The following is a 12825-nucleotide window of genomic DNA, read 5'->3' as shown; positions in this document are numbered from 1 at the left end:
CCAAATTTAAAACACTCCAATTCACATCAATCCAACTACCAATCACTAACAACTCAAAAAACACATCAAAGCTACTGATTTTAGTCATAATAAGCTCAAGGATCTCAATCTAATCATATATTATAACATTTCCAAATTCAACTAATACTACTTAATAATTAAGCTCGAATCATGCTTATCATTCAATTTACTACTCATCCATCCAAACCATCTCCAAACTTCAACATTCAAACTTATTACTAAAGGGTGAGAAGATTTATACCTTTCTTGGAGGGTGGAAAGTTACTAGGGAGCCTCAAAGGACCTTGATCTATCCTTATATAACCTTGATCTTGCAAAAGAAATCAAGAAACACAAAGTTAAAATTTGAAAACACTATTCACCCTAATCTTTGGTGAATTAATTAGCTATGAATCCATTTGAATCAAGAGCTTAAAATCATACCCAAGCTAAGTTATGAAATGTAGAATCCATAAAAAGAAACCATGGAATTTATGCTTGAGTGGAGCTTGGACTTTGGATTTTCTTCCTTGCTTTTTCCTTGAAAGCCGAGAGCAAGATGAAAATGGGGAGAGCTTTTGTGTTTTTTTGTGATTTGTTTTGATTTTGCCTTGGTTGGTTGATTTTGTTTTTGATTAATTACCTTTTTACCCATGAAAATTTGTGTGGTTATTAATCAACCACACCTCCTTCCCTTATGTCATGCTTATGTCACCTTTCCTATGTCATCTTGTTACACTTGTCTTCCTCTTGTTGGTGTGATGACATCATCATCCACTAACCCCTTGATTAACTCCTAATTACTTGGCTAATGATCGCTGATCTGTTATGCGGTTCGCTTAACTTTCGTTTTCGTTTATCGTTTGAGGGATCATACCCGGGATCTTATTACTTAGGTTTCCTTAACCTTTCTCAATACATTATATTCCTTTTATGATCCTCTCTTATAATCCTTGAATTTAAATCCTTTTTATCCTGTTACCTTTTACTCAATTCTTTCGACATCTGGTGGATTTTTGGGAAAAAAATAAAAGTGTTCGGATTTGGATTCTGACGATCTTTACATACACTTATATACCACATAGAGTACTAATAATATCCCAGAAGATCAATAAAAGAACCCCTTCATAGTGTGGCATGAAAAGTTTTCTTAATCAGCATAATCAGCAAAACACTATTCATAAGGGTTTCAAAAATTCCAAAAATTGGGGTTATTACGCACATGAACCTATGCTAGCATGGCAAGTTCTAAATCCTTAAATTCACTGTCGCTTCATTAAAGATTAACACACTATCTTATAAGTTCGCGACGCTCATAAGACGAATACGCACAACCAATACTAGGATATCATACAATCACCACACACTAAGGCATCGAAACAAATTAACTAAAGAAATCCATAAATAAATCTGTTAGAACCCCATGATAACGATTAACTCATAATTGGACTCATCATCAACGTGGGTTCCGATGAAAGCATGGTATAACAAACAGAGTCTTTATAACGAATAAACAAAACCAAGTACGAAACAAGAGTAAGGTTCAAAAATAAGAAAACTAGCATCCAAGTTACAACTTAGAACAAAGATTCACAAGTAAAAACAAGATCTTCTTCATCTTCGTTGAATCCGTGCTAAAACAGTCTTCTTATGGCTCTCCTTGCGCTCTGGTACGTCTCTCTCTTGAAAATGTCCTTTATTCGAATATATATAGCAGCCCCATGCAATCCAGAAGTCCTACAATTGTAATTATTTGCACCAGCGCGCGCTATCACAGCGGGGGCGCGCTGCCTTTCTGACATCCTGGCGCGGCCGCGCGCCGCGCTTGACCAGCGCGGGCGCACCGTACCTCTGGAAAAACTTCAGATTTCTGATTTTCTTTGCTACTTCGAGTCGGCTTTCCACGAGCTTTTATTCCAACACCACCTTGACACCAAATTAGCACCAAAACAATGCTAATTCACCTGATTACCTAGATAATGCCTGAAATGCAAAAACACTAGAAAACACGTTAAAACACTTAACAACTTGAGTACAAAAGCATCAATTCAAAGCTTAATAGAGCATTATAAAGTGTCATAAATGCCACTCAACAATGTGTGGTCTACTTGCTGTTAAATAAAGCAATGATCCAATCATCCCTCTATAGCTTGAGATATCTACACTCTTGCCCTTTTGTTCTTCATCCAACTTTGTGCAGTAGACATAGGTGTAGATGCAGGTGAACAATCAACCATACCAAACTTCTTCAATAGATCCTTGACATACTTAGTTTGGCTGATGAAGATACCATCACTTCTTTGACTGACTTGAAGTCCAAGGAAGTAACTTAGTTCTCCCATCATGCTCATTTAATATTCGCTCTGCATAAGCTTAGAGAATCTTTGGCGCAGCTTCTCATTAGTAGATCCAAAAATAATGTCATTTACATATAGCTGGACTAGAAACATGTCATTACCATGGTTTTTGTAGAAAAGAGTTTTGTGTATTGTTCCTCTAGTAAAACCATGTTTAAGCAGAAATTCTGACAATGTATCATATCAAGCTTTAGGTGCCTGCTTTAATCCATATAGAGCCTTGAGCAGTTTATACACAAAGTTTGGAAATTCAGGATCTTCAAAGCCAGGTGGCTGTTGCACATACACTTCTTCTTCTAGCTCACCATTTAGGAAGACACTTTTCACATCCATATTATACACTTTGAAATTTAAGTGTGCAGCAAATGCTAGAAAAATTCTTATTGCTTCAAGTCTTGTAACTGGAGCAAAAGTTTTATCATAATCAATCCATTCTTCCTGTGAGTAGCCTTTTGCAACCAACCTTGCTTTGTTTCTGGTAACCACACCATTTTCATCCATCTTGTTCCTGTACACCCACTTTGTTCCAATTACACTTCTATTCTTTGGTGCAGGAACTAACTCCCAAACTTTGTTTCTTTCAAACTGATTGAGCTCTTCTTGAATAGCAGATATCCAATCAGGGTCCATTAGAGCTTCTTCAGTTTTCTTGGGCTCAACTTGAGATAGAAAGCATGCATGTAGACACTCATTAGCAGTTGCACTCTTAGTCCTTACACCAACATTATGATCACCAATTATTGCATTATGATTATGACTTCTATCCCATTTCCTGGTGTGAGTTTGTTGATTGGTGCCTTCATCATTTTCTTCATTATTGGTATGATTTCTAGATTCTTCTTCTCTTTCTCTTCCTGAGTTTGTGCTATCAAAATCAGGTGTTTGAGATGAGTTTCCATTCCCTTGATTTTCTTGTCCTGTAGATTCTTCATTAAGCATTTGTTGTGCATTGACTTCATCATCACCATCAGAATCACTATCAATGTTGAGGTTTTCAAATATAAGGGCTTCAGCTTCATTTTCATCAAGGCATTCCAAGCCTGGACACTTGTCATCATCAAAAGTCACATATGTGCTTTCCATAGTTTTCTTTTGATCTAACACATAGACCTTGTAGGCAGTTCTCTCCAATGAATATCCCAGAAAATTGCTTCAAATACTTTTGAGTCAAATTTTCCCACATATTCAGAGTTGTCTTTCAAAATGTAACACTTGCTTCCAAACACATTAAGATGCTTTACAGTAGGCTTTCTCTTACATGATTGAGTAAGGTAATTTGCTATGTGCCTTGTTAATGAGGTATCTATTTTGAGTATAACATGCAGTGTTAACAGCCTCTTCCCAGAAACTTGTTGGCAGCTTGGCATCTTGCAGCATTGTTCTAGCAGCTTCAACTAATGTTCTGTTCTTTCTTTCAACTACTCCATTTTGTTGAGGTGTTCTAGCATCTGAGAATTCTTGAACAATGCCCTTGCTTTTATAGAATTCACTCAATGTTGCATTTCTGAATTTTGTCCCATTATCACTTCTCAATCTTTTTACATAGTTATGATCTTCAGCCTATTTTTCTATCTTTTTGATGTGTTCAATTATGATGTGTGGAGTTTTATCTTTAGAGTGCATGAACTCTACCCAAGTGTATCTTGAGAAATCATCCACCATCACAAGTGTATATTTGTTCCTTGAAATTGATAAGACATTTACTGGCCCAAATAAGTCCATGTGAATAAGTTGCAATGGTGCACTTATAGAATTCACAGTTTTTGACTTGTGACTTGATCTTTTCATTTTTCCTTTCTGACAAGCTTCACAAACTTCAGCTTGAGCAAATTCCAGTTGGGCATGTCTCTTACTAACTCCTTTTTGACCAAGGTGTTAATTGCCTTGATATTCAAGTGAGACAGCTTTCTATGCCAAAGCTTGCTTTGTTCTTCTGATGCCTTGGTGTAAAAGCAACAAATTCCATCCTTATTTGTTGAGTCCAAGTCTACAACAAACAAACTTCCTTTCCTTGCTCCTTTCAGAGCAACTTCACCAGTTTTCTTGCTGATAAAAGTGCATTCTTTTTTGTTGAATAAGACTTTAAAACCTTTGTCTGCAAATTGGCTAACACTTAAAAGATTCATTTTAAGACCAGCTACCAGTGCTACATCATTAATGACAATATTTCCAGAAACAATCTTGCCATATCCCATTGTGAATCCTTTGTTATTGTCTCCAAAGGTCACTAAAGGGCCAACTTTCTCCTCAAACTGTGATAACAGGGCTTTATCACCTGTCATATGCCTGGAACATCCACTATCTATGATCCAGATGACTTTCTTCACTTTGCCCTGCACACAATCAGTTTTAAGTGTGTTTAGCAACCCAAGCAGTGTTGGGTACTTTCTTCTTGTTAACTGATTTAGCAGAAGTAGAAGGAGTAGTTTCAGATAAAATAGAGTTCATTGATTGTTGAGCATTTTTCCTTTATGTTGTAGACCCAATTTTTATTTCCTTGAGGTCTACTCTCAGTTTGTGGCAACTCTTCATTACTTTCAAGTTGCAAGGAATGCAGTCAAACTTGTCACAGAATGAATATGGATCATTTGCATTTGCTTCATTGTATTTGCAGGCTCCCTTAGTTGGCTTGTTAACTGCCTTTTTTTATTGGTGAGTTAGGTGATTCACAGAGCCACATTTTTCACACTTCTTTCTTGGAGCATCTGCAACATAAGCAAAATTGTTGCTTTTGTTTATCCCTATTTTTCCATTTCTATTTTTCTTTTTATTTCTTGCATCTTCAATTTTGGTTTCTTTAACTGGTGTCTTGGGACTTTATTTGTCCATGAGCTTCTCTTCAGTATTAGAAGAGTGAGTTGATTCTTCAGCTTTCTTCTCTTTGTTCTTATCATTAATTTCTTGCTTGATAATCAATTCTTCTTCACTGAAGTTGACTTCACATGCTTTGAATATAGGTGCATTAACCTCTTTCAAAAAGGTTAGAGCATTTTCAGTTTTCTTTGCTTCCCCTTTGTCACCTATAATCTTCTTTTTGTCATTCATAGCATCATAGTCAAGGCCAATAACAATATTTGCACATGGCTTGTTCTTCTCATGGTACTGTCCAACCAGTTCAGATGCATTTCTGAAAGATTTCAGCTTCACTTCATTCTTTTCCAGCTTTTCCCTTAGCACTACTTCAATTTCATTTGCACACTTGAGCTTGCTCTTTAGATATGCATTTTCTTGTTTAAAGCTTCAAGCTCCACCAACAACAATTGTGGAGCCCTCTGTTAGGGCGAAAACACGCGCTAATATTCACGCAAGTATACGCGTTCGCAAGTAATATAGAATACTTTCTAGTTCGTTCCCACAGAGACTCAGACTAAATTATTGTCTAATTAAACTCACTCACCAATGTATGATTACTTCTCAATGTTAAGACACTAACACTTAAAATTGTTGATTAAATATTAACTACAATTAACTACTTAATTAATCACTTAACTAACACTTTAATTTATCAATAATAAAACACTCATGAGATCACAACTTCATTATTACTTCCTTCTATAGCCATTGTTATTACCTTTAGCATGTGACATTGATGATATTAATCGAATAACACGAAACTGATAAAAGCCAACTTTCATTGTATTAATACCATTCTACCAAGCATCCACAATTAAGATAGAAGTTGAATAGTCATCAATTATGTTGAGTTCCTATATGTCTACAGAAATTCACAACACAACGATTTAAGCACAAGTTATTCCTTTTGATTACATAGGGCAAATAAAACTGTTAGAGTTACCCACTAATCATGCACAACGTACATGAACCTATGCTAGCATGGCAAGTTCTAAATCTCAAGATCCACCGTCGCTTCACAAGAGATTAACACCCTATCTTATATGTTCGCGACGCACATAAGACGAATACGCACAACCAATACTAGATATCATGCAATCATCACACACTAAAGTATTAAACAATTAACTAAAGAATTCCATAATAAATCCGTTGCAACCCCATGATCACGATTAGCCCATAATAGCACTTATCGTCATCATGGGTGTATATGAAATCATGATAAACAAACACAAGAAAATAATAACTAAACTAATTATATTAAAACAGAGTACGTCACAAGAGTAAATAAGTTCAAAGCAAGAAAACTAGCATCCAACATTACAACGAAACAAGAATCACAAGAAGATATGCTTCCTCTTCGTCGCGGTGTGCTAAATCGGTCTTCTTCCTTATCTCCTTCTCTTCTTGTGTAAAAACACAATCTTCTCCAATCCACACTTGTGAAAACGTCTCAAATCTACTTATATAATAGTCCCATAAAACTCAGATTACATAGAAGTGGAAACCAAACAGAAGTAGAAGTCCTAAAATAATTTGTCTTTTTTCCCGACCCTGCGCGGCCGCTCAGCATAGCTGAGCGGGCGCTCAGCTTGCTGCGCGGCCGCTCAGCAATGCTGAGCGGGCGCTTAGACCTCTTCTGGAAAAAATCTGATTTTGCTCCGTTTCTTCGCCGTAATCTGCCCGTTTCTTTCCTCTCGCAATGGTGAACACATGCCAAGGCTTATTCTTGATGATTCCTCCCCCGAAATGCAACTAAAACCCTTAAATGCATAAACACTAGAAAAATGCATCAAATACACAAAATACTTGATTTCAAGACACCAATTTAAGCCATTTTAAGACGTTCTAAGTGGTATAAAATGCCACTTATCACACCCCCAAACTTAAATCGATGCTTGCCCTCAAGCGTCACAGACTCAAAAACAAATAAAAACATGCATGAATGCAATCTATATGAAAATGCAGCGATCCCCCTTACTACAATTAACCAACCAAATTGCCACATCTCAACGAATGCAGTTAGACAACTAAAGATCAATAAACTCATGCAAACGAACATACAGCCAGAAACGTGGTGTGTGCAAATGCTTAACAGATATGCTTCGGAACTAGACCAATTACTATGACTAGACTATCCTCAAGGCAATCCTACGATTATACAAAGAATAAAAAAATTCTAGGCACAAAGTGATATACAACACTACAAGAACTCTGGAGCTTATTACGGAATCGTGCTTTTTATTTACAACTCAAATGCTTATTTGACCGTGCAATGAGTGAGGTCCATAAAAGACTTATACAATGGTATCCATGTAACGAGCGTTAGGTTAGCGGATCCCAGACTCTAAAAGCCTTAGGTCACTAGGCACAAAGTCCCCTAAGAACTTAATAACTCGAATACCAAAGAGCACACTCTTGATCAATTATGCATAAACTAATTTTTTTTTATAACTTCTGAGCAAGTGCGTTTCGCTCCATCGTGCTCAACCCTAGACTACTTGCACCATATGTGAGCCGGCTACTAGCCATTTGACGCCTAGCCACAACTAGCAACAACTTCCATATTTTTTTTCTCCAAATTTTTTTCTTTTTCATGCCTTTATCACTAAGAACCTATAATCGAATTCTAAGCATAATAAGTAGATTGACCTTGAAAACAACCAAATCATAACAACAATCTAGCCCTTACGCATTCTCTAAGACTTAGTGGACTTACAATTGTTTCTCACATGCATATCAACCTACACGACTTAATATCACTTTAATGCTATCACTACACTTGCATCAATATCACAATTCAGTCGATAAATCATTACAAAAGGAATCATGGTAAATGCATGAGCTACATGACATTCATAACAAAAAAAAACTATATGGCATAAATTATGCAACTATATGAACTAAACTATCATGAATATGCAACTATATGACACACACACAATATTCCTTAACTACCACCCCAAACTAAAAATCTTCACTGTCCTCAGTGAAAGTAGTAGAAAGGAACACAGGGTATACCTACTCGGAGTCATCAATATCATCACCCTCAGTGGGTGGAGTATCAGGCGGCGGGTATGCAGAGTCCTCACCAAAAACTGGCCACTGGATATCAGCTCCAAGGCCTCGAAAAGCAGTCCCTAACGCAAGGGTGAGCTCCTGAGCAAACCTGCTCTGCGTCTCATACATGGCATCCATCCGCCGTGAAAGCCTCCTATACTGGGCATCAACCATCCCAGCACCCTCCTGAGCTCTCGAAGAACCAGCCTCATCACGCCCTGGCCTAGCCATAGTAGCACCTCGTGCTGGATGCCCTCCTGGAAGACGATAACCCAGCCCATGCTCCTCAGGCTCACCACCGGTCCACTCCTGCATCCCATTCAGAGTGCCAAAATCAATCGGAGCTGCTGGCAACTGCAACTGCTCATGAGCCGGCCAGTTCACTCCCACTGCTCGGCATAGCTTCGTAACCGTAGATGCATAAGTGATGTTCATATGCTTCGCTCCCCTCAAAAACTTCAGAATTCCTTGGTAGATAAACTCACCAAGGTCCACATAGTATTCCTCATTCAGAATTCCCCACAACAACTGTGCTCTCTCAACTGTGACCTCGTGTGCATGCGAAGAAGGCAAAATATTAGCACAAATAAATGCATTCCATGCACGGGCATACCTGTTCATGGCGATCGCCGGAAAGTGACGATACTCATTAGTGCCGGTCCTGCAGGTCCAAACTGTGCCTGGTTGACAGAGAGTCGCACAAATCAAATCCAAGTCAAAATCCTCAGCAGTCTTTTCATTCCAGTTCTCCTCCTCGGGCTTTCTCTCTCGCTGTCCAATCACACGGTAAATCGCTGCAGGATGATAATCAACCGTCAGCCCACGGACCACAGAAAACCCATTCTTTTCGGCCTTCGCGTTCGCGTAGAACTCGCGAACAACGCTCATCGGTACCGCTTCGGGTGACTCACAAAAAGCTATCCACCCCTTCTCTGCAATCATGGGCAGCAACTCACCATCCCTCCCCGATGGTAAAAACCCCCTCTCCTTCAGAATCGACTTCCCCAACAGCCTAGTGTACTCCTCCTCCGCGGCTCTGTCAGTTAACCGAGGCCTTGCAGCAGTACCCCTTGATGAATCAGCAGTAGGAACTGTGCTGCTGCTGTCAATAGTGCGTGCTCTCTTGGGTGCCATTGATTCATGAATAAAAGTGTGTAAGAACTGATTTTTGATGTTTGTGAGAGGGTTTAAGTGTAGGAAGTTTTGTGGGAGATATGTAGGATAAGTGTATGTATATATAGGGTGTGGATTAGATTAGGGTTTGTGAATTAAGGGGTAAAATGATGGGGTAGTGGGAATAAATCGTGGGTTTATGGGCTAAAACTGTTTTTGTGTTGTTTGTTTTTTCGGAACTGTAAAAAAATTTCTGGTACTCGACCCCTGAGCGGTCGCTCAGCAAAACTGAGCGGGCGCTCAGCTTGCTGCGCGGGCGCTCAGCTTGCTGCGTGGTCGCTCAGGGGGTCACTGGAATTTTTTTTTCAGCCCCTGTTTTCTAATTTTTTTTGTGTTTTTGGATAGGTTATTAACTTCTAAGGGTTCCTGTAACAACAATTCATGGGTTGCCTCCCACGCAGCGCTTCTTTTTCGTCATTAGCTTGACGTTTCGTACCCTTCTCAAGTAGTCAACAAAATGGCACTAACCACTTCTCGATTTTCCATGTCCCCATAGTAGTGCTTCAACTGCTGACCGTTAACCTTGAATGCTTGGTCCGGATCATTCTCAAAAATTTCCACCGCTCCATGTGGAAACACAGTTTTGACAATAAAAGGTCCAGACCACCTTGATTTCAAATTCCCAGGAAAAAGTCGGAGCCGAGAGTTGAATAAAAGAACTTGTTGCCCTGGCACAAATAACTTAGGATGTAGCTTCCTATCGTGCCACCTCTTCACCTTCTCCTTATACATTTTGTTATTCTCGTACGCTTGAAGTCGAAATTCATCAAGTTCATTAAGCTGAAGCATTCTTTTCTTACCAGCTGCATCTAAATCCAGGTTCAACTTCTTCAATGCCCAGTAGGCCTTATGCTCAAGCTCCGCAGGTAGATGACATCCCTTACCGTACACCAACTAAAACGGTGACATCCCAAGTGGAGTTTTGTATGCTGTTCTATAAGCCCAAACAGCTTCATCGAGCTTTAAAGACCAATCCTTCCTTGACGGACAAACAACCTTCTCTAGAATACGCTTTATCTCTCTGTTAGACACTTCCGCTTGACCATTTGTTTGCGGATGATAGGCAGTAGCTACTCGATGATTCACATTATAACGCTGCATCATAGAAGTGAACTTATGGTTACAAAAATGCGATCCTTCATCACTTATGATTACCCGAGGTGTTCCAAACCTTGTGAAAATTTGCTTATGAAGAAAATTTAGCACTGCCTTTGCATCATTTGTCGGTAAAGCTTTAACTTCGACCCATTTTGAGACATAATCGACTGCCAGCAAGATGTACTGATTATTGCAAGACGAGATAAAAGGCCCCATGAAATCGATTCCCCAAACATCAAAGACCTCGACTTCAAGCATCACATTTAATGGCATCTCATCCTTCCTTGACAAATTTCCCACTCTTTGGCAACGATCACACCTTAAAACAAACTGATGAGCATCCTTGAACAAAGTAGGCCAGAAAAAACCTGCTTGCAGAATACGAGCTGCCGTCTTCTCACCACCATAGTGTCCACCATAAACCGTGGAATGGCAGTCTCATAATATCCCCTCTGTCTCACAGAACGGGATACATCTCCTGATGATCTGGTCGGCTCCCTGTCTAAACAAATATGGTTCATCCCACATATACCACTTCACCTCATATAAAAACTTCTTCTTTTGAGTGGATGTCAAATTAGGAGGCATTATATTGCTGACGAGATAGTTTACAATATCTGCAAACCATGGTTCTTCCTCCTGAATTGCAAACAACTGCTCATCCGGAAAAGATTCATTGATTAATGTCCTATCCTGTGAAGTAGAATCGGGATTCTCCAATCTAGAGAGATGGTCAGCTACTTGATTTTCAGTACCTTTTCTATCTTTGATCTCTAACTCAAATTCCTGAAGTAAAAGCACCCAACGAATGAGTCTCGGCTTTGAATCCTTCTTGGAAACTAGATAGCGAATAGCTGCATGATCAGTGAATACTGTTACTTTTGTACCAAGTAGATATGATCGAAATTTCTCAAAACCAAAGACTATAGCCAAAAGCTCCTTCTCAGTAGTGGTGTAGTTCAATTGGGCACCATTTAAAGTCTTACTCGCATAGTAGACCACATGGAAGAGGTTTTTCTTGCGCTGTCCCAGAACTGCACCTACCGCATAATCACTCGCATCACACATCATCTCAAACGGTTCTGTCCAATCTGGTGCTGTAATAACTGGTGCAGTGATCAAACTCTTCTTGAGAGTCTCGAATGCTGCCAAACATTCATCATCAAATTTGAACGGCACATCTTTCTCAAGCAAATTGCACAACGGCTTAGATATCTTTGAAAAGTCCTTGATGAATCGCCGATAAAAACCCGCATGACCAAGAAAACTATGGATTCCTTTCACAGAATTAGGTGGGGGAAGATTTTCAATGACTCCCACCTTGGCCTTGTCCACCTCCAGACCCTTGCTAGAGACCTTATGCCCAAGGATAATGCCTTCACGCACCATAAAATGACATTTCTCCCAATTGAGCACCAAATTAGTTTCCACGCATCTTTTGAGTACGGTGCGCAGATTATTCAAACATTCATCATATGAGTGTCCAAAGACGGAGAAGTCATCCATGAACACTTCGATGTTATTTCCAATCATGTCAGAGAATATAGCCATCATACATCTCTGAAAAGTGGCCGGGGCGCCACATAACCCAAACGAAACTCTGCGAAAAGCAAACGTGCCAAATGGACAAGTGAAGGTAGTCTTTTCCTGATCCTCTGGTGCAATACAAATCTGATTATACCCGGAATAACCATCCAGAAGACAAAAATACTCATGACCCGCCAATCTGTCAAGCATCTGATCAATAAATGGAAGAGGGAAGTGATCCTTCCTTGTGGCTTTGTTCAATTTTCTATAATCCATGCATACTCTCCATCCTGTAACTGTTCGAGTAGGGATGAGCTCATTCTTTTCATTTGCGACCACCGTGATACCTCCTCCATTGTACGGGGCTCACCCACGAGCTGTCAGAAATAGGATAAATGATGCCTGCATCCAGCCATTTCAGAATTTCTTTCTTCACCACTTCCTTCATGATGGGATTCAGTCTTCGCTGCTGTTCCATAGTTGGCTTACTACCTTCCTCTAGCAGAATTTTATGCATATAATATGAAGGACTTATCCCCTTGATGTCTGCTATGGTCCATCCTATAGCCGATTTGAATTCTCTCAAAATCCTTAAGAGCTTGTCTTCCTCACTTCCTGAAAGGTCAGATGAAATAATAACAGGTAACGTAGATGAATCACCTAAAAAAGCATACCTCAAGTGTTCAGGTAATGGCTTGAGCTCCAAGGTAGGTGCTTCCTCTATTGATGGTTTGAGCTTCCCTTCAGCATTCTTAAG

This window comes from Apium graveolens, chromosome 8 (genome assembly GCF_009905375.1).
Source record: "Apium graveolens cultivar Ventura chromosome 8, ASM990537v1, whole genome shotgun sequence".
Lineage (NCBI taxonomy): Eukaryota > Viridiplantae > Streptophyta > Magnoliopsida > Apiales > Apiaceae > Apium > Apium graveolens.
This window is presented reverse-complemented; position numbering follows the sequence as displayed.